The sequence below is a fragment of the Ranitomeya imitator genome, chromosome 2 (assembly GCF_032444005.1).
Source record: "Ranitomeya imitator isolate aRanImi1 chromosome 2, aRanImi1.pri, whole genome shotgun sequence".
In the NCBI taxonomy this organism is placed as follows: domain Eukaryota; kingdom Metazoa; phylum Chordata; class Amphibia; order Anura; family Dendrobatidae; genus Ranitomeya; species Ranitomeya imitator.
In genome coordinates this window covers 665,550,152-665,574,291 of record NC_091283.1, presented here as the reverse complement: position 1 = coordinate 665,574,291, position 24,140 = coordinate 665,550,152, and the positions used below count along the sequence as shown (strand labels likewise).

Sequence of the window (24,140 nt, the reverse complement as noted above, 5' to 3'; positions counted from 1 at the left end):
TGTTTTAGAGTAGATATAAGTACATTGGGACGTTGCTCAGTGTATATGGGAGACCACTGCTGGGCAGGTACTAAACCTATTAGGATTATGTGCCACTAACATATTTGTACTTTATAATCTACACTAGCTGTTTCCAGCCAGCTAACGCTCGGCACACTCATTGCTATCTAATTAACGCTGCTGGTGATTAAACTAAAGTAAATAATGACAACATTCATTAGCGCTTACGCAGGTGGTAAATTAACTTAAAATGAAGTTAATAATAATCATTAAAAATCTGAGTAATACTAATAATACATTTTATTCTTTATTATAACCGGATTCAGTAAGATGTGCATTTTTTATTCATTCCAGCATCTAAACAAATTTCATAACTAAACGTAAATTAAGTTAAAATTTCTCTGTAAACACAATCACATGTGTGAGGACGGAGCCTCATGAGGTAATCTGTGGGAACGAAGCTTTGTGTGGTAATGTATGGGGACGGAGCCTCGTGTGGGGATGGAGCCTCGTGTGGTAATGTGTGGAGATGCAGCCTCGTGTGGTAATGTGTGGGGACGGAGCCTCGTGTGGTAATGTGTGAGGACGGAGCCTCGTGTGGTAATGTGTGGGGATGGAGCCTCGTGTGGTAATGTGTGGGGATGGAGCCTCGTGTGGTAATGTGAGGGGATGGAGCTTCGTGTGGTAATGTGTGGGGATGGAGCCTCGTGTGGTAATGTGTGGGGATGGAGCCTCGTGTGGTAATGTGGGGGGGATTCTGTATGGTGATGTGGGGGGCGGGAATATGTGTGGTAATGTGGTGGGGGGGCGGGATTATGTGTGGGGGGTGGGATTGTGTGGTGATGTTGTGGGGGGCGGGATTATTTGTGGTGATGTGGGGGGCGGGATTATGTGTGGTAATGTGGTGGGGGGCGGGATTATGTGTGGTAATCTGGTGGGGGGGCAGGATTATGTGTGGTGATGTGGGGGGCTAGATTATGTGTGGTCATGGGGTGGGGGTGGGATTATATGTAGTGATGTGTTGGGGCGGGATTATGTGTGGTAATGTGGTGGGGGGTGGGATTATGTGTGGTGATGTGGGGGGCAGGATTATGTGTGGTAATGGGGTGGGGGGCGCGATTATGTATGGTGATGTGGGGGGCTGGATTATGTGTTAATGTGGTGGGGGCGGGATTATGTGTGGTGATGTGGTGGGGGGCGGGATTATGTGTGGTGATGTGGTGGGGGGCGGGATTATATGTGGTGGGGGGTGGGATTATGTGTGGTGATGTGGTGGGCGGGATTATGTGTTGTGATGGGGTGGGGGCCGGATTGTGTGTGGTGATGTAGTGGGGGCGGGATTGTGTGGTAATGTGGTGGAGGCGGGATTGTGTGTGGTGATGTGGTTGAGGGCGGAGCTACTGTGCAGGGGGCGGGATTAGCGAGTAATCACGATGCCTCTTATATATATAGATGGCAGATATGTTTATATACTACATGGTGAAATCAGTATATATCACGGATCTATAAATATATACAAGTAATACTGCTCTATTTTTTGTTAGGTTAACGATTTTAAGATATGTTACTAGATTTGCCTACTAGGTTGATGTAATATTCCAGTGGTGGTGATATTTGCCTGGATGTTTCTAGACCCATAGCCAGCCTTCCCCTTTGTGTAGGGCCATGTTATTTAAAATACATTTTTGATAATTATTTATGTCAATATTGAATGAATGTACATGGAGCTATTGATATTTGATATTCTAATAAATTTTTACCTTTTTATATACATATTTGTACCTTCATTTTTCTCTGTGGGTTATACGTAAATGTGCATGTCTGCATAAACGGTTAGAAACTGACTTCATGAGGATGGTCTGAGTGCTCGACATCCACAGATGGGGGTTGTGCTCACAGCCCAACACCGTGCAGGACGCTTGGCATTTGCCAGAGAACACCAGGATTGGCAAATTCGCCACTGGGGCCCTGTGCTCTTCACAGATGAAACCAGGTTCACACTGAGCACATGACAGATTCTGGAGATGTCGTGGAGAGCGATCTCCTGCCTGCAATATCCTTTAGCTTGACCGGTTTGGCAGTGGGTCAGTAATGGTGTGGGTGGTATTTCTTTGGAGGGCCGCACAGGCCTCCATGTGCTCGCAAGAAGTAGCCTGACTGCCATTAGGTACCGAGATGAGATCCTCAGTCCCTTGTGAGACCATATGCTGGTGCGGTTGGCCCTGGGTTCCTCCTAATGCAGGACAATGCCAGACCTCATGTGGCTGGAGTGTGTCAGCAGTTCCTGCAAGATGGAGGCATTGAAGCTATGGACTGGCCCATCCGTTACTCAGACTTGAATCTGATTGAGCACATCTGGGACATCATGTCTCGCTCCATCCACCAACGTCACGTTACACCACAGACTGTCCAGAAGTTCGCGGATGCTTTAGTCCAGTTTTGGGAAGAGATCCCTCAGGAGACCATCCGCCGCCTCATCAGGAGCATACCCAGGCATTGTACAGTAGAGAGGTCATACACAATACTGAGCTACTTTTCCTTGTCTTGAGGCATTTCCACTGAAGTTGGATCAGCCTGTAATTTGATTTTCCACTTTGATTTTGAGTATCATTCCAAATCCAGACCTCCATGGGATATTAATTTTGATTTATATTGATAATTGTTATATTTTATTGTTCTGAACACATTCCACTATGCAATGAATAAAAATTTGCAACTAGAATATTTCATTCAGAGATATCTTCGATGTGGTATTTTAGTGTTCCCTTTATTTTTTTGAGCAGTGTATACAAATTTCATAATTGTGTAAGGGAGAATCCTAAAAGTGTGCAGTGCATGCATTGTGAGAATTAAGAAGCCTGCATCCACCTATAGTGACGGAAAACTTTCATCTCAAACATGGGCACATCCTTTAGTTATAAAATGAAGACCTGCAGCCATTCCTAACAGCCTGAAATATCCTGTCAGGATTCAGCTCTGCAGGTTCCAGCAGTCATCACATGGTCGCTTCACTCATGTGATTTTCATACGCTGTTACGTGACATTGAGCTTCCCTTCTGCTTCTCTCAGTTTTTCACTGAACATTGAATTAGGGCAAGCAGTTCGTCAGCACGTGACTAAGTGTGCAAATCACATATGTTCTTTGGGAGAAGCAATGTGAATTCTCGCCCCAGGTGCCAGAAAACCTAGATGCACCTTTGATTTGTATACTACATGTAGCGGGTTCACTAATGTGGCAGGTGTCATTTGTATACTCTGTGTATCGTATGTCCTTTGTATACTACATGTTGCTGGAACACTATGATAATGGGCATTGTTTGAATACTTCATGTGAGTACACTATAGCAGTGGGTGTCATTTGTATACTACATGTAGTGGGTATGCTAGCTGGCGTCATTTCTATACTACATGTAGCGGCGGGTTCACAAATGTGGCAGGTGTCATTTGTATACTACATGTAGCGAGTACACTGGTACTGGGTGTCATTTTTATACTACATGTAGCGTCATTTGTATCATGTGGATACACTAATGTAGCGGGTGGGCATCATTTGTAAACCACATGTAGTGGATACACTAATGTAGCGGGTGTCATTTGTATACTACATGTAGCGAGTACACTATGGTAGTGGGTGTCATTGTTATACTACATGTAGCGAGTTTTATTTGTATACTACATTTAATGGGTACACTAATGTAGTGGGTACACTATGGTAGCAGACATCATTTGTATACTACATGTTGCTGGTACACTAATGTAGCAGGTGTCATTTGTATAAGTCAGATAGCAGATACACTATGGTAGTGGGCGTATTTTGAATACTAGATGTAAAGGGTTCACTATGGTAGCGGCAGTAGCGTAGCCCCGGGCCTCGCGTTCTGAGGAGGCCCACCCAGAGCTATGTTACTGTAAGTGTATCGGCGTGCACACTACACAATCAGTTATACAGTCCAACAAAAGAGAAATGACGAGGGCACTCACCAGTCTTCTTATAGTGCAAAAATCGCTTACTTTATTGATGTGACATCTAAAAATCCAAGGTCGGGTTACCGATGGAGCCGAAGCTCAGGTGAGCAGGAGGGAGTGGAGACGACGGCCGTTTCGCGCTGTGCTTGCGCTTCTACGGGTCAGTGCAGATGAGAGCAAGACAGCGGAAATATAGCACCGGCCAAGGTACCACCCTCCTCCGCTACCTCCCTCCCACAACACATAAAAACACTCTATAAAAAGCACAACTTAAAATAATACAGACATATCGAATATATCTTAACTCGGAACATATTCAATGACAAAACATGCAGTTTTGTGCACAAATACAAACATGTTAAATAACCCTCTTAACATATTAATCATATAAAAGAAACAGTGTGACTGCTCAAAACTTTTACTGAACCTAATCTCACGATTCTAATATCTCACAGAAATATGGATAAATCTACCCTATCGTTGAATCCCAGGGGGCCCATTGCTTCACAACGCATGATCCACCTGGCCTCAACTCTAAGGAGTAAGTTATTCAAATCGCCCCCTCCAGCTGGTAAAGACACCCTTTCCAGTCCTGCAAAAGTGAGGCAATCTACTTTACTCTCATGTTTTTCCCTTACATGCGAGATCAGGCGCGGTACTCCTTTGCCTGTAGCAATCGATCTGCAATGTTCCCTGAACCGCATGAATAGAGGTCGAACAGTTTTCCCAATGTAGTAATACTTGCAAGGACAAAAAATCACGTAAACTACGTGATCTGTCCTGCATGTAATAAAATTTTTTACTACATGTGTGATGCCCCCCATTCTAATGACCCGGTCTGTTACGCGTTGATTGCAGAATGAACAATGACCACACTTAAAGTTACCATGCGGTGCGGTTTTGGCTAGCCAATTTTGGTTTGGTTTAGACAACCGATTTCTCACTAATTTGTCCCTTAATCTTACACTTCTCCTGTTTGCTATAAGGGGACCTCTGGCTGCTACAGCTGCCAACTCTTTATCTTGACTTAAAATGTGCCAATTCCGTTTTATGGCTAGCCTAATCTGGCGGTCCATATTGTTATACGCAAAACAAAAAGTAAACCTCTTTTCTTTTTTACATATTCGTGCCGATGGAACAACCTTATTCTCCATATTTCTTTCCCTCATGACTTCCTCCTGTGCTGAACATAATAGATTTTCTGGGTATCCTCTTTCCCTAAATCTTTGCGCCATTTCTTCTGTTTGTCGCATAAACCCTTTATCTGTGTTATTAACCCGGCTGACTCGTAAAAATTGGCTGCGCGGCAATGCTAATTTTGTGTGAAAAGGATGGAAACTATCATATCGCATCATGGTATTACCTGCCACTGGTTTGCGGTATAAGGACGTGCAGATTTTACCTCCCTCTATTTCTAACAAAACATCCAGAAATTCTAAACGGTTACCTCCATAATTTGACGTAAATGACATGTTCATATTATTACTTTCATTTAGAAAAGACACAAAATTTCTGAACATATCCTCTGTACCGTCCCAGATCAATATCACATCGTCGATATATCTCTGATAATACTTAATGTACTGCAAAAAATTGTTCTTATTAGTATATACATATTTTTCCTCGAAGAGTCCTAAGAATAAATTTGCAAAAGTACAAGCTACCGGAGTCCCCATCGCAGTCCCCACTTCCTGTACATACCACTCATCTAAAAACATAAACGCATTGTGGGTCAAGATGAAATCTAACGCCTCACAAACAAAATTAACAAAATTCCGACTCCTATTCAAGGTGCACAAAATCCGTCCAATAGCTTCAACTCCAGTTTTTTGCGGGATACGCGTATATAAGCTTTCTACGTCTATAGAAGCTAAAGCGTACCCATCATGCCAATCAAAATCTTGTAAACTGGAGAGAAACGAATTGGTATCTTTAAGATATGCTGGAATATCTCTCAACATAGGGCGTAAAAGCCAATCTATATACTGGGACAGGGGCTCAGTGAGCGACCCTATCCCAGATACGATCGGCCGACCTGGAGGGCATTGGACAGACTTGTGCACCTTCGGAATGTGGTACCAGTGGGGTCTGGTGGGGAACTCCGGTAGCAAGCATTCCGCTTTTCTTTGAGTTATTACCCCCAATTCTACATACTTTCTTAGGAAAGACCTAAGGTCACTTTTATACTTCTGCAAAGGACTCCCCGATAACAATCTGTACACCCGTGTATCACATAACTGTCGTCTGGCTTCGTCGATGTAATATGATCTGGGAAGCAGTACAATCTTTCCTCCTTTATCAGCAGCTCTCACCACTGTATCATCCCAAGACCGAATTTCTCTGAGGGCTAGCTGTTCTTCTTTGGTTAAATTACTAAGGGATTTAGGATATATAAGCGCTTCCACATCCTTGATCACCTGAGCCTCGAATAAGTCTATCACATTCCCCGGGGATACTACCGGCATAAATCTGGAAGATACCCCACCTGTAAAAGGCAAAACTTTATCCTCTAACGGAGCCTGACTCTCCATGTTATCATTAATACCTAGGAGTAATCTTGCCTCCTCTCTTTCATCAGCCAGAGCCCCTGTTCCTGCCATAAAGCCTAATGGACCAATAATAACCGGTTTTTCTCCTTCTGGAATGTGTATGACTGGTGCTTTATTATTAAACATTTTATAAAGATGAATTTTCCTAGTTGATTTGAAAAGATCAATCTTAAAATCCGTGAGGTTAAACTCCTGAGGAATGCAGAATCCTAAACCCTTAGTTAACAACGACAAATGAATAGGGGTTAATATATGGTCAGTCAAATTAATTATAGTTCCACCAGCCGAATTGTCTAATATTTGCGAGTCCACGCTACGTGTTTGCGTTTCTGTTGTCTGTTCAACCCGCCTCTTCCTTCTGCTCCTCCGGGTCTTTCTTCTAAAGGGGTCGATGTTTCAGGGATTTCTGAGTCCACCGCTGATGGTATTTCTAAGGAACTTGCCGAATTGCCTATCTCATCACTTAAGCTAGATTCAGATTCCGTGGTTAAATATTCTCTTTTACGGTAATTATTTTTTCCTCTATTATTTTTTCTCCAATTATTTCCGTTTTTATTTCTATTTCTATTTTTATTTACTCCCCCCTCATCTTCTCTTTTGTTAATCCATGAAAAGACATGTCCTGTATCAAAATCAATTTTGTCACGGACAAATTTGTCCCTTTTTCTTAATTTCACATTAACTTGAATGGGGGTAAGTTTATTGTCCAGTCTTTTATTAAAAGCAGTCCACTGAGTTTCAGATAATCTTGTTTTAAGCTCTGTTTGTGTTTTAATAAGATCTTTATTTAATTCTTCATAACTTTGCATGTTTGTTTTGAGCACCAAAGCCAATAAATCCTGAGAGCATTTCAGCATAATGCTTTCCCATTCCTTCCGGAACTCTGCGTTATCATTATGCTGCGAAATTTGTTTCCATACTCTTAGTCCACGGGGAACTCTCCCGTTATCACAATATGACTGGAGTGATTTATTAGTCCAAAATAGTTTAATTTCTTTTTCAGCCAAGTTAGTCATTCTAAATTCCAGTGCTTTAGTACTAAAAGAGCGTATCCCCTCCTCCTGCTCACACTCATGGAAATAATTATCCACATCGTCTCGACCAGCTTGTAATCCCAATCTGGGTTGTGCAGCCGTTAACTCCATATGTTCCATATTAGGACGCACAGGCTGTGATTCCACCTCGTATAGAGATAAATTCAAAGGCGTGCTCAGCCCTCCAAAAAGGAATATATACCAAGTCTCTATAAAAGGAAAAAAGGGGGGGCGGCACTGCCTTCAAAAAGAACGGTCACAAGCCAAGTGGTAAATTCACACTTCAGTGCTTAAATGGGTTAACCTTTGCTGCCACATTGCACACCTCGGGTGCTCCTCGTATATGAAACAAGTCCAACTATACAGTCCGAAGGTGCACAAGTCTGTCCAATGCCCTCCAGGTCGGCCGATCGTATCTGGGATAGGGTCGCTCACTGAGCCCCTGTCCCAGTATATAGATTGGCTTTTACGCCCTATGTTGAGAGATATTCCAGCATATCTTAAAGATACCAATTCGTTTCTCTCCAGTTTACAAGATTTTGATTGGCATGATGGGTACGCTTTAGCTTCTATAGACGTAGAAAGCTTATATACGCGTATCCCGCAAAAAACTGGAGTTGAAGCTATTGGACGGATTTTGTGCACCTTGAATAGGAGTCGGAATTTTGTTAATTTTGTTTGTGAGGCGTTAGATTTCATCTTGACCCACAATGCGTTTATGTTTTTAGATGAGTGGTATGTACAGGAAGTGGGGACTGCGATGGGGACTCCGGTAGCTTGTACTTTTGCAAATTTATTCTTAGGACTCTTCGAGGAAAAATATGTATATACTAATAAGAACAATTTTTTGCAGTACATTAAGTATTATCAGAGATATATCGACGATGTGATATTGATCTGGGACGGTACAGAGGATATGTTCAGAAATTTTGTGTCTTTTCTAAATGAAAGTAATAATATGAACATGTCATTTACGTCAAATTATGGAGGTAACCGTTTAGAATTTCTGGATGTTTTGTTAGAAATAGAGGGAGGTAAAATCTGCACGTCCTTATACCGCAAACCAGTGGCAGGTAATACCATGATGCGATATGATAGTTTCCATCCTTTTCACACAAAATTAGCATTGCCGCGCAGCCAATTTTTACGAGTCAGCCGGGTTAATAACACAGATAAAGGGTTTATGCGACAAACAGAAGAAATGGCGCAAAGATTTAGGGAAAGAGGATACCCAGAAAATCTATTATGTTCAGCACAGGAGGAAGTCATGAGGGAAAGAAATATGGAGAATAAGGTTGTTCCATCGGCACGAATATGTAAAAAAGAAAAGAGGTTTACTTTTTGTTTTGCGTATAACAATATGGACCGCCAGATTAGGCTAGCCATAAAACGGAATTGGCACATTTTAAGTCAAGATAAAGAGTTGGCAGCTGTAGCAGCCAGAGGTCCCCTTATAGCAAACAGGAGAAGTGTAAGATTAAGGGACAAATTAGTGAGAAATCGGTTGTCTAAACCAAACCAAAATTGGCTAGCCAAAACCGCACCGCATGGTAACTTTAAGTGTGGTCATTGTTCATTCTGCAATCAACGCGTAACAGACCGGGTCATTAGAATGGGGGGCATCACACATGTAGTAAAAAATTTTATTACATGCAGGACAGATCACGTAGTTTACGTGATTTTTTGTCCTTGCAAGTATTACTACATTGGGAAAACTGTTCGACCTCTATTCATGCGGTTCAGGGAACATTGCAGATCGATTGCTACAGGCAAAGGAGTACCGCGCCTGATCTCGCATGTAAGGGAAAAACATGAGAGTAAAGTAGATTGCCTCACTTTTGCAGGACTGGAAAGGGTGTCTTTACCAGCTGGAGGGGGCGATTTGAATAACTTACTCCTTAGAGTTGAGGCCAGGTGGATCATGCGTTGTGAAGCAATGGGCCCCCTGGGATTCAACGATAGGGTAGATTTATCCATATTTCTGTGAGATATTAGAATCGTGAGATTAGGTTCAGTAAAAGTTTTGAGCAGTCACACTGTTTCTTTTATATGATTAATATGTTAAGAGGGTTATTTAACATGTTTGTATTTGTGCACAAAACTGCATGTTTTGTCATTGAATATGTTCCGAGTTAAGATATATTCGATATGTCTGTATTATTTTAAGTTGTGCTTTTTATAGAGTGTTTTTATGTGTTGTGGGAGGGAGGTAGCGGAGGAGGGTGGTACCTTGGCCGGTGCTATATTTCCGCTGTCTTGCTCTCATCTGCACTGACCCGTAGAAGCGCAAGCACAGCGCGAAACGGCCGTCGTCTCCACTCCCTCCTGCTCACCTGAGCTTCGGCTCCATCGGTAACCCGACCTTGGATTTTTAGATGTCACATCAATAAAGTAAGCGATTTTTGCACTATAAGAAGACTGGTGAGTGCCCTCGTCATTTCTCTTTTGTTGGACTGTATAGTTGGACTTGTTTCATATACGAGGAGCACCCGAGGTGTGCAATGTGGCAGCAAAGGTTAACCCATTTAAGCACTGAAGTGTGAATTTACCACTTGGCTTGTGACCGTTCTTTTTGAAGGCAGTGCCGCCCCCCCTTTTTTCCTTTTATAGAGACACAATCAGTTATATTCTGCGGCAGCGTAGGGAGAGTGGATCTCCTTGCTCTGCCACCCGGCCGCTATGGGGCCCCTGAGCAGTGGGGGGGCGGCACCAGCAGTGGCCCCTCGCCCGCCATCGCAAGTTCAACTGTATCGGCTGGATGCCGATACAGTTGACCGCATTGATTAGAGTGGGAGCGACAAGCTCCCTCTCCCATCATCCCCCTCTAAGCGTCTGACGTCCCTGACACAGACATTGACGGGGTCACATTAATGTCACTATTCGCTGTCTGGAGATATGCGGCTGCTTGGAGCAGTGGAGAAACGAGGAGGAGGTGAATATTGTATTTATTTTTTATGGGGATGCTTTATATTATATAGACTCTGCCTATGGGGGGCTACATTATACTATACAGTCTGCCTATGGGCGGTGCAATGTACTATAGAGTCTGCCTATGGGGAATGCATTATACTATAGAGTCTGCTATGGGGAGTGCATTATACTATACTATATTCTAGAGGGTTGCTTTAGAATTTAGAGGCCACACAGGTGCAGTAATAGGGTCACATACGGCAGCAGCGGCTCAGCATTTGGGTATCAGCAGGAAGAGGAGGTTGTGCAGGTTGGGAGTAGTCCCATTGGGGACAGAGCTGAAAATATGAGACTTGAAATGTGTCTTTATTGTAATGTCCGCAGCCGAGATGTGGCTGGAAGAAGTCATCATGTTGGTCTGGGCCTTATGGAAAAGACAGGAAAAGTGAATGATTCCATCAGAAATAACGTCAGCTGTAAGTCACTATCTCTAAGGGTACAGTAATCTCTATATGTTCTGTAGGACTGGTATTTACCACTGACCATATGGCGGTAATATCAATGTTGGTCTTTATTATTGTAATTATTTATTATTATAGCGCCATATATTCCATGGCACTTTACATGTGAGGAGGGGTATACATAATAAAAATAGGTACAATAATCTTGAACAATACAAGTTACAACTGGTACAGGAGGAGAGAGGACCCTGCCCGCGAGGGCTCACAATCTACAAAGGATGGGTGAGGATACAGTAGGTGAGGATAGAGCTGGTCGTGCAGTGGTTTGGTCGATCGGTGATTACTGTAGGTTGTAGACTTGCCGGAAGAGGTAGGTCTTCAGGTTCTTTTTGAAGGTTTCGATGGTAGGCGAGAGTCTGATATGTTTTGGTAGAGAGTTCCAGAGTATTGGTGATGTGCGAGAGAAATCTTGTATGCGATTGTGGGAAGAGGAGATAAGAGGGGGGTAGCGAAGGAGATCTTGTGAGGATCGGAGGTTGCATGCAGGAAAGTACTGGGAGATGAGGTCACAGATGTATGGAGGAGACAGGTTGTGGATGGCTTTGTATGTCATGGTTAGGCTTTTGTACTGGAGTCTCTGGGTAATGGGGAGCCAGTGAAGGGATTGACAGAGGAGAGAGGCCGGGGAATAGCGGGGGGACAGGTGGATTAGTCGGGCAGCTGAGTTTAGAATAGATTGGAGGGGTGCGAGAGTGTTCGAGGGGAGGCCACAGAGCAGGAGGTTACAGTAGTTGAGGCGGGAGATGAGGGCATGGACTAGGGTTTTTGCAGATTCTTGGTTTAGGAATGTACGGATCCGTGAAATATTTTTGAGTTGAATGCGGCAGGAAGTGGAAAGGGCTTGGATATGTGGTTTGAAGGAGAGATCTGTGTCAAGGATTACCCCAAGACAGCGAGCTTGTGGGACTGGGGAGAGTGGGCAGCCGTTTACTGTAATGGATAGGTTCGTTGGGGACGTCGCGTGAGATGGGGGAAAGACAATGAATTCTGTTTTGTCCATGTTAAGTTTTAGAAATCTAGCGGAGAAGAAGGATGAAATAGCGGATAGACATCGAGGGATTCTGGTTAGTAGGGTGGTGATATCTGGCCAGAGATGTAGATCTGTGTTTCATCAGCATAGAGATGATACTGAAAACCGTGAGATTCTATGAGCTGTCCCAGGCCAAAAGTGTAAATGGAAAAGAGCAGGGGCCCTAGAACTGAACCTTGCGGGACTCCGACAGATAGGGGGCGAGGTGAGGAGGTAGTGTGTGAATGGGAGACGCTGAATGTTCGGTCAGTTAGGTATGACGAGATCCAGGATAGGGCCAAGTCTGTGATGCCAAGGGATGAGAGGGTCTGTAGTAATAGGGAATGGTCCACTGTGTCAAAGGAAGAGGACAGGTCCAGGAGGAGGAGGATAGAGTAGTGTCGCTTGCTCTTGGCTGTTGCTCTTGGTCTTTGTGTAGAGATTATTTTCAGCAACTGCGCGGTCATCTGCTGAGGTTCTCCTACATTCACTATTAGGGTGCGTGACCCAGTTGTAATCAAGGTTACCTGGTTAGGGGCCCACTCAGAAGTTTTGCCCACCCTGAACCAAAACACTAGCTACGCCTCTGGTTAGCAGGCATCATTTGAATACTACATGTAGAGGGTACACTGGTAGTGGGTGTCATTCGAATACTAGTACTCGAAATGCAGACAGCAGTGAATACGTTATTGGAGGACGGCGCCACCGTCATTTCATCGCACCAGATGTACACTTCAGAGAATCAGTGCATAGAAGAGAGCAGAGGGAGACTGCAGAGGCAGAGCGCCAGGAGAAAAGGAGTGAGGTGTTTTTTTTTTTTTTTCATTAGTATGGGATATTTGTATTTATATAAGAGGCTATGTGTTGTCATTCTGTATATAAGGGTGTTGGGTGGGGCTCATGATGTATAAACAGTCATAGCCAAAAGTGGTGACAACCTTGAAATTCTTACATAAAATGAAGTATTTCTCCCAGAAAATTATTGCAATTACACAGTGTTACACATATATTTATTCATTTTGTTTTTTGAAACAACACAAAAAAATAGAAAAAAAGGCTAGTTGGACATAATTTCACACAAAACCCCAAAAATTGGGCCTACAAAATTGTTGGCACCCTCAGCCTAATATTTGGTTGCACATCCTTTGGAATGCATAACTGTAATCAATCATTTCCTATAACCATCAACAAGCTTCTTACACCTATCAACTGGAATTTTGGACCACTCTTCTTTTGCAAACTGCTCCAAGTCTCACATACTTGAAGGGTGCCTTATCCCAACAGCAATTTTAAGATCTCTCCACAGATGTTCAATGGGATTTCATGACTTCTTGCTGGTCACTTCAGAACTCTACAGTGCTTTATTTCCATCCATTTTGGGGGCTTCTTGAAGTATGTTTGGGGTCATTGTCCTTCTGGAAGACCCTTGACTTAAGAAGCAAACTCGGATTTCTGACCCAAAATCCTTTTTGCAATCTTCAGATTTCATGATACCATGCACACAGCCAAGGCACCCAGTGCCAGAGACAGCAAAACAACCCTAAAACATCCTTGAGTCTCCACCATATTTGACTGTAGGTATGGTGTTCTTTTTTTTGTAGGCCTCATTCTGTTTTTAGTAAACAGTAGAATGATGTGCTTTACCAAAAAGCTCTATCCCGGTCTCCTCTTTCCTCAAGATGCTTTCCCAGAAGAATTTGGACTTGCGTACATTTTGGCAAACCATAGACTAGCTTTTCTATGCCTTTATGTCAGCAGTGGGGTCCTCTTGGGTCTTCTGCCATAACGTTTCTTTGAAATATTGACAGATAGTTCTCACGGACAGTGATGCATCCTGAGCCTGCAGGGCAGCTTGAAATTCATCCGGACTGTCCTGCATTGCAACCTTTCAGCAATTTTTCTCTGCTGTCCGCGTCCAGTGATTTTGGATTCATGGCCATGGATTGTAAACTTCTTGAATATTTGGCACACCATGGACAAGGAAACATCAAGATCTCTAGACATGGATGTGTAACCTTCAGATTGTTGATATTGTCCGATAATTTTTGTTCTCAAGTCCTCAGACAGTTCTCTTCTCTTTCTGTTCTCCATGATTAGCGTGACACAAAGTGCAAAGACTGAGTCAACTTCTCCCCCTTTTATCTGTTGTGATTTTCATACTGCCCACACTGTTACTTGCCACAGGGGAGTTTGAATGAGCATCACATGCTTGAAACAAAGGTGTTTACCCACAATTTTGGAAAGGTGCCAAGAAATTTGTCCAGCCCCTTTTTTGAGTTTTGTGTGAAATTTTGTCCAATTTGCCTTTTTCTCAGTTTTTTTGTATTCCAATACACACAAAGGAAATAAACGAGTGAAAACACCGTGTTGATTCTTAGTTATGCCAGACATGTCTTTCGGTAGGTCAGGACACATAAGCTATTATATCAGCCTGAATATTTACTCTTGAATTGTTGTTTGTTTCAGCTTATCGTGTTGCTATCCTTGGAGGAGAAGGACGCAGTTTAATGGAATAATCGATGTGTGCTAATATGTTGATTACCCATTGTAACAGTCCATACAGCATGTTGATCTGCAAACATTGAAGGACAAACTGCAGATTGATTGAATACTCCAGCAATGAGTGATGAAATCATCCCAAATCCCTGACCTGTGGATGGTGGCTTGAAGGACAGTTGTGAACTATACAAGGGGATCTGACTCTGATAACAGAGAGACTCTACATGACAGTAACCATGGTACTATAGCTCCAACCAGAGAAATACAGATCAGCTCTATTGACCATCGCTGAACCCTCAAAGATATTTGGAGAATCCAGGTTGGGAGAATCAGATCACCTGGCCATATACTCAATGGATTGTCAGCTTCCTAAGCTTGTTGCCCACCAAAAGCGGGGTGCCCACTGGTGGGGGTAGTTGGCCCTGGAAACCCCAAAGTCGCAGATGTTCTAATTCCCGAAGAGACTCATTTGAACCATCTTATGTACTTGCTGAGACTGTAGTATATGTTATTGTCTGTTGGTGCTTCAATAAAGTATTACCACACTGTTTTACTCTCACCCTGTGTTGTCTGAGTAGTATTCTGGGCACGGGAAAGGAGTGCGGGTGTTCATTAACATGAGCCTGATCCATACAGTCTTTCTACAGACAACTGGGGCCAGTGGACGAGAGCACTCACTGACACTCGTGTTTCCACCATGTGTATAACAAAACATATGTAATTGCAATAATTTGGGGGAAAAATACTTCATTTTCTGGAACAATTTCAAGAATGCCAACATTTTTGTCCATGACTGCATGAGGCTTTGTTGGGTTCATACTGTATACAGGGGGGCTGTTTGGGGCTCATGCTGCATACAAGAGGCTATGTGGGACTCGTACTGTATATAGGAGGCTATGTGAGGGCTCACAATGTATAGCAGTTTATGTGGGGGCTTAAGTCGTATATAGGGAGGCTATGTGGTGCTCATACTGCATAACAGAGGTTATGTGGAGCACTTCATGTATTTTAGAGGCTATGTTGAACTCATGCTGTATATAGACCATGTGGGGGCTTACGCTGCATAAAGGGAGGCTATGTGGGGGCTCACGCTGCATATAGGTAGGCTCCTGGTACAAAAATGTAAGCAGTTCTTTGATGGCTGGTGACTATCCATCTTCCTCTTGATTACATTCCAGGGGTTCAGGTCTGGAGATTGGGCTGGCCATGACAGGGATTTGATGTACTGGTCATTCATAGGGTTGAGCAAAACTGATCGGACAAATTCAAAAATCGTCGACTTTTGGCAAAGTCGGGTTTCGTGAAACCCGACCCGATCCTAGTGTGGGATCGGCCATGAGGTCGGCGATCTTCGCGCCAAAGTCGCGTTTCGTATGACCTTTTCAGCGCCATTTTTCAGCCAATGAAGGAGGACGCAGAGTGTGGGCAGCGTGATGACATAGGTCTCGGTCCCCACCATCTTAGAGAAGGGCATGACAGTGATTGGCTTGCTTTCTGCGGCATCACAGGGGCTATAAAGGGGCGTGCACACCGACCGCCATCTTCTGCTGATCGTAGCATAGGGAGAGGTTGCTGCATCAGAAGAAGGGATATAGTTAGGGAGGGAAGATTAAGCCCCGAAACTGCTTGTGCTGTAGCGATTTCCACTGTCCAACACCACCTTTTCTTTGCAGGGGCAGTGGAGTTTATATTTTTGTGCATCAGCTCTGTAGCTTATTAGGCAGCCTTATAAGGATGCTCCCGGTCAGCAACAAGTCACTTCCTTGTGTCCTTCACCCAAACCAAAAGTGAAGGATGCGGCAGGCGACACTACAGTTTACTCCATGGAGCTCTTTACACATATCGTGCCTGGGTTAGAAAAGGAAATTGTTAACAGCCCATTACAAGAAGAATTGGACATGGAGTGCACTGATGCACAGCCACAGCTAGATTATTATGCTGTTCCATTGACTCAGATCACTATATTGCCCTCGCAGTGTACTGAGCCAGAATCTGACCCTGATGAGACTATGGAGCCCAGTCACGAACGCTATAGCACCTTACACGGTGACACAGAGGAAGGTGCACATGACATTGAAGAGGAGGTGATAGATGACCCTGTTGTTGACCCAGATTGGCAGCCATTGGGGGAAGAGGGTGCCACTGCCAGTAGCTCAGAAGCGGAGGAGGATGCTCCGCAGCAGCCATCTACATCGCAACAGCTTTCATCTGACAGGCCCGTATCTGGCCAAAAACGTTTGTCAAAACCAAAAACAGTTTTAGGACAGCGTGGCCATCCGGTGAAAGTAGCACAGCGTGCAATGCCTACAAAGGTATTCCATAAGACACAAAAGCGCACAGAGAGGTAAAAAAATACTCTGTTGTAAAAAAGTCACAGTAAAGAAGCAAGTGCTAGTCAAAAAATGAAAAAATACAGGGTATTTAGTTAATACATTTTTTTGCAAAATAAAAACTATGTTAAGCTGCTCCACCAATCGCCAAGGTATACCCATAATAGAGCAGTCCTATCTAATGTATATAATCCCTATCTGATGTATTTAAAAACCTGATCATCTGTATATTACCTGTATGAACAGGGTTCAGAGAGAAAATATCCATGCAGAACATGCAGGATGGAACAGCTACAATGCAAATGACCCACAGAGGAGTGGTGGACTCTCCAGTCTTGTAGAAACAAGAGAACAATTATAAAACCAAAAACACATGGGCTACTTGCACAGTGAACAAGTCTGTAGAAACCTGCTCACACCACCAAAGAACTTGAAGACACAAAAGGGCACAGAGAGGTCAAAAAATACTCTGTTGTAAAAAAGTCACAGTAAATAAGCAAGTGCTAGTAAAAAAAATGAAAAAATACAGGGTATTTAGTTAATACTTTTTTTTGCAAAAAAAAAAGGATGTTAAGCTGCTCCACCAATCGCCAAGGTATACCCATAATAGAGCAGTCCTATCTAATGTATATAAACGTATTGACTAAATACCCTGTATTTTTTCATTTTGTAATCTGTAAGAAATGCTCAAAGACCTTTAGCAGAGGGAAGAATCTCCAAAATTTAAATACAACGTGCATGCTTAGACATTTAACTAGCATGCACTTGCAAGCCTGGACTAACTACCAAACATTCCGTACCATTGGTGCACCTGCTCAGAATGAAGGTTGTCAGCAAATGTGGAGATATCGTCGCAAGGCCAAAGCTGTCAGGGAATCACAAGGATCTTGCTAGGAAACACTGTATGTAGGCCAACATCAAGAATACCATCACCAACCCTCTCTCAATCTGCCATGTCCACCACTACCCCCGCTAGTTCCACCATATGCAGCTCTCCAGTCTAGCTCACCCTACAAGAGACTCTCGTTAGGAAAAGAAAGTACTCATCCTCTCATCTGCGTACACAGGGTTTGAATGCCCACATTGCTAGACTAATCTCGTTAGAGATTATGCCCTACCGGTTGGTTGAAAGCGAAGCTTTCAAAGCCCTGATGGCCTATGCAGTACCACGCTATGACCTACCCAATCGACAATTCTTTGCGACAAAAGCCATCCCAGCCCTCCACCAGCATGTCAAAGACCGCATTGTCCATGCACTGAGGCAATCAGTCAGTAGAAAGGTGCACCTCGCAACAGATGCATGGACCAGTAGGCATGGCCAGGGACGTTACGTGTCCATCACGGCGCACTGGGTTAATGTGGTGGATGCAGGGTCCACAGGGGACAGCCATAGTGGGACAGTTCTGCCTAGCCCACAGTCTAGGAAACAGTTGGCTGTAGGCGTTCCCCACCCTTCCTCCTCCTCCAGAAGCGAAACTCGTCCACAGAGCGCAGTCGCATGACCAGTCCATCCGCAGCTGCCAGTGTTGCACACGAGGTGTCCCATTATCGAACAGCTAGTGGTAAGCGTCAGCAGGCTGTGTTAGAAAAAAAGTGTTTGGGCGACAACAGACACACCGGAAGTACTGGCCAAGTACTTGCAGCAAGAAACTCCGTCATGGCTGGGCAGTGTACATCTTGAGGCAGGCAAGGTAGTCAGTGATAACGGAAGGAATTTTATGGCTGCCATAGCCCTTTTAGAACTGAAATACATACCTTGCCTGGCTCACACCTTGAACCTTGTGGTGCAGTGCTTCCTGAAAAATTATCCGGGGTTACCAGCCCTGCTCCTGAAGGTGCAAAGACTTTGCTCGCACATCCGCCAGTCGCCCGTACAGTCCAGCTGTATGCTGAACCATCAGCGATCGCTGAATCTTCCCCAGCACTGCCTAATAATCGACGTTGCAACAAGGTGGAACTCCACAATGCACATGCTTCAGAGGCTGTGCGAACAGAGGCGTGCTGTAATTTATTTGTGGGAGGATACACATACATGGGCAGGCAGTTGGATGGCAGACATGGAGTTGTCTGGTGTGCAGTGGTCGAAGCTACAAGACCTCTGTCAAGTCCTTCAGTGTTTTGACGAATGCACACGGCTGGTAAGTGCAGACAACGCCATCATAAGCATGAGCATCGCACTAATGCGACTGCTGATGGAAAGTTTGACGCACATTAAGCAGCAGGTGTCTGCTGCCGAGGAGGAGGGAAGCCTTGATGACAGTCAGCCATTGTCTGCTCAGGGAACTCTCCTGGACGAGGTGGTGGACAAAGAAGAGGAGGAGGAGGATGATGGGGATGAATATTTATGGGAGGAGGATGCTTCTCAGGGGGCAATAGAAACTGGTGGCGTTGCAAGGTCAGGTACAGGGTTTTTGCGGGACACAAGTGATGTTGATTTCCAAGAAAGTGCTCCTCAACCCAGCACAAGCAGTGAATTGACACCTGGAACATTGGCCCACATGGCTGAGTATGCCTTGCGTATCCTAAAAAGGGACCCCCGCATTATCAAAATGATGACCGATGACGATTACTGGTTGGCCTGCCTCCTGGATCCACGATATAAAGGAAAATTACAAAATATCATGCCACATGAGAACCTTGAGCAAATATTGGCTACCAAACAAGCAACTCTTGTAGACCGTTTGGTTCAGGCATTCCCTGAACACACACAGCGGCAGTGATGGTTCTCACACGAGCTGTAGGGGGAACATGGCAGAGGTGTTAGAGGTGCACAAATCCGAAGTGGCGTTGGACAGAGGGGTTTTATGACCAGGTTGTGGAGTGATTTTGCAATGACCGCAGACACGACAGGTACTGCTGCATCGATTCAAAGTGACAGGAGACAGCATTTGTCCAGTATGGTTACGAACTATTTTTCCTCCCTTATCGATGTTCTCCCTCACAGGTCATTCCCCTTTGATTACTGGGCATCTAAAATAGACACCTAGCCTGAATTGGCAGAATATGCATTACAGGAGCTCGCTTGCCCAGCTGCTAGTGTGCTATCAGAAAGAGTCTTCAGTGCTGCTGGTTCAATACTGAACGAAAAAAGGAGACGTCTGGCTACCCGAAATGTTGATCATCTAACCTTCATTAAAATGAACCAATCATGGATTTCAAATTATTTTGCCCCACCTTCCCCTGCTGACACGTAGCTTGCCTGAAAAATGTCTTGCTTTTGGCCTCCTCTTACTGACTGCTCCAATTCCTCCATTTGCAGCTGCTGAATGTCCACCATAGGCCATTTTTATACCTCCCTAAATGGGCTGACTCCCCCCACAGGGCCGTGGTCACCACTTGGCGCAAGCATCCGTGCGAGTGTCGTTTGCCTGGACAGGTGGGTGTGCCCACTCTTGGGCGACGGCACTGGCACAGGGTCCCTCATAGTACAATGAAGTGTCCCTGATGGTGGTGGTGCACAACCAACGTCAGACACACCGTCGTAATATGAGGGGCCCTGTGCCAGTACCGCTGCCCACGAGAGAGTGTTCCCCCCAGCTCGAACAGTGCTCTTGCAAAACTTACCTCTCCCTGCTCCACCACTGTGAAGTCTGTGCTGTTAAATCCTTCAATGGCACTGCCAATACAAATTTGTTGAAATGATAGATGATAGTAAAAATATACAGGGGCCCTGGCCTCCATTTAGACCAGTTAATACTTTGCGCTAACTACCACTGTCTGCTACTCAGCAGAGGAGCCCACCCCTGTACCTAGCTATGCCACCTGTTTATTTATGAACAATTTTTAGGCAGACATTTAGCCCACTTTATTATTTTGGCCTACTAACTGTGTCAGCCACTCATTACAGTTGTCCTCCACTGAATAAAGCAATGCCGCCTGTTTAGTCCTGTTACCAATTTTGAACTGTGTAACGGGGTCTACTGTGCTGGAGTACCTCTTTCAGCACCCCCCGTGTTTCATGAGGTCCACTCTGCTTTTGCTAGATTCTGAATGAAGGACGCTGGCAGGAATTTCTTGATTACATGAGAGCATATAAAAGCTGACTGCTTCTCCACGTATATCCAGTCTAAGAACACCCTTTATTTACAGCACACAGAATATATAACACAGATACACAGGGCAGGCCAATAGGAAAACAGCAGGCCAGACATACATTACAATAGCCGATATTTACTGTGGGAATTACAAAGGTGGGGGGAGGACAAAAGGGGAATATCGTGTCCCCTCTGCCCAGGGGCGCAGCCTGTGGACTGATGCATTTCACATGGAAACTATTATACATACATATACTGCATAACATTCTTGGTGCTGGGGGGTTCTGTAACACGGCTCCCCTATTCAGCGACGCGATCGGCATACACCGTCTGATCCTTAACGGATCGGTTTGGAGATGACCGAAGTTTATGGGGTTGGTACGAGTTCCGTTTGTTGACTTAGTCCATTGGCATTACCGTTTTGTTTGCCGGGTCTGTAGTGGATGGTGAAGTCCAGAGGTTGTAGGGCTAAACTTCCCCGCAGTAATCGGGCGTTGTCTCCGGAGACCCGATTAAGCCAGACTAGGGGATTATGGTCCGTTGGGAGGGAAAACTGTCGTCCATACAAATATGGTTGTAACTTTTTGAGTGCCCATACTATTGCCAGGCACTCCTTCTCGATGGCCGCATAGCTCACTTCACGGGGCAGTAGTTTCCGACTCAGGCAAGCTACCGGGTGTTCTTGGCCGTCCGGCCCGACATGGCTTAGTACTGCCCCCAATCCAAACATAGAAGCGTTTGTGTGGACAAGGAAAGTTTAGTTGGATCGGGTGCGGCCAATACAGGGGTATTGGTGAGGGCGTCCTTTAGCTGGCGGAAGGCTTCCTCACACTCTGGGATCCAGGTTACCTGGCGGGGTTGGTTCTTACGGGTCAGATCAGTGAGGGGCTTGGCTACGCTGCTGTAATTGGGAACGAATTTCCTGTAATACCCCGCTGTCCCTAGAAACGCCATGACCTGGGTTTTAGTGCGTGTGGTAGGCCATTTGGCTATGGCCTCAATCTTGGCTGGTTCTGGTCTCTGTTTCCCACTTCCCACCCAATGCCCTAAATACTGAACCTCTGCTTTGCCCACGTGACACTTGTTTGGGTTCAGGGTAAATGCATCTCAAAAGAAGGAAAAGAAAGTTCTGAACCATTTTTTTTTCTGTGCTTTGGTTTGTCTTTTTTTTTTCCTCTTGATATCTGGGTGGTGCAGGATATATGTTTTGGCATGGATGTTCAGGGTTTGTTTTCTCGTGTGGATCAACTTGCTGCAAGAGTACAGAGTATCCAGGACTATGTTGTCCAGACTCCGGCTTTAGAGCCCAGAATTCCTACTCCTGATTTGTTTTTTGGGGACAGATCCAAGTTTTTGAACTTTAAAAATAACTGCAAATTGTTTTTTGCTTTGAAACCCCGTTCTTCTGGTGATCCCATTCAGCAAGTAAAAATCATCATATCCTTGCTGCGTGGTGACCCTCAAGACTGGGCTTTTTCTCTTGAAACGGGGGATTCAACATTGTTGAATGTAGATGCATTTTTTCAAGCGCTCGGATTATTGTATGACGAACCTAATTCTGTGGATCATGCAGAAAAAACCCTGTTGGCCTTGGGTCAAGGTCAGGAAGCGGCAGAGTTATACTGCCAGAAATTTAGAAAATGGTCTGTGCTCACTAAATGGAATGAAGAGGCTCTGGCTGCTATTTTCAGAAAAGGTTTTTCTGAAACCCTTAAAGATGTTATGGTGGGCTTTCCTACACCTGCCGATTTGAGCGAATCTATGTCTCTAGCCATTCAGATTGATCGGCGTCTGCGCGAGCGCAAAGCTGTGCACCATATGGCAGTATCCTCTGAGCAAAGTCCTGAACCTATGCAATGTGATAGGATTTTGATTACAATAGAACGGCAGGAATTCAGACGTCAGAATAGGCTGTGTTTTTACTGTGGTGATTCGGCTCATGTTATCTCTGATTGTCCTAAGCGTACTAAGAGAGTCGCTAGGTCTGTTACCATTAGTACTATACAGCCTAAATTTCTCTTATCTGTGACCCTGATGTGCTCATTGTCGTCCTTTTCTGTCATGGCATTTGTGGATTCAGGCGCTGCCCTGAACTTAATGGACTTAGAATTCGCCAGGCGCTGTGGTTTTTCCTTGCAGCCTTTGCAGAGCCCTATTCCTTTGAGGGGCATTGATGCTACACCCTTGGCCAAGGATAAACCTCAGTACTGGACACAGATGACTATGTACAAGGCTCCTGCTCATCAGGAAGATTGCCGTTTTCTGGTGTTGCATAACTGCATGATGTTGTTGTACTGGGATTTCCATGGTTACAGGAACATAATCGGGTGCTGGATTGGAAAACTATGTCGGTGACTAGTTGGGGTTGTCGAGGAGTACATAGTGACGTTCCTTTGATGTCAATTTCCTCTTCCCCCTCTTCTGAGGTCCCTGAGTTTTTGTCGGATTTCCAGGATGTATTTGATGAGCCCAAGTCCAGTTCCCTTCCTCCACATAGGGACTGTGATTGTGCTATTAACTTGATTCCTGGTTGTAAGTTCCCTTAGGGCCGACTTTTCAATCTGTCTGTGCCAGAGCATGCCGCCATGCGGAGCTATGTTAAGGAATCTTTGGAGAAAGGGCATATTCGGCCCTCTTCGTCACCATTGGGAGCTGGTTTCTTTTTTGTTGCTAAGTAGGATGGCTCCTTGAGACCCTGTATTGATTATCGTCTTCTTAATAAGATCACGGTCAAATTCCAATACCCCTTGCCTTTGCTTACTGATTTGTTTGCTCAGATTAAGGGGGCTAGTTGGTTTACTAAGATTGACCTCCGAGGGGCATATAATCTTGTTCGTATTAAACAGGGTGACGAATGGAAAACTGCATTTAATACGCCCGAAGGCCATTTTGAATACCTTGTGATGCCATTTGGGCTCTCTAATGCTCCATCTGTGTTCCAGTCTTTCATGCATGATATTTTCCGCAATTATCTTGATAAATTCATGGTCGTATATTTGGATGATATTTTGATTTTTTCCGATGATTGGGAGTCTCATGTGAAGCAGGTCAGGATGGTGTTCCAGATCCTTCGTGATAATGCTTTATTTGTGAAGGGGTCTAAGTGCCTATTCGGAGTTCAGAAGGTCTCTTTTTTGGGTTTTATTTTTTCTCCCTAGTCTATAGAAATGGATCCTGTTAAGGTCCAAGCTATTCATGACTGGATCCAACCCACATCTGTGAAGGGTCTTCAAAAATTTTTGGGCTTTGCTAATTTCTATCGCTGTTTCATTGCCAACTTTTCCAGTG

General features: G+C 44.5%; 1 protein-coding gene across 2 annotated transcripts in view; it reads left to right on the top strand.

Moving 5' to 3' along the window:
• Nucleotides 1-24,140, top strand: part of LOC138665477 (pepsin A-like) — a 98,126-nt gene that overhangs the window by 18,086 nt on the left and 55,900 nt on the right. The gene's annotated exons all lie outside the window — the stretch shown is intronic.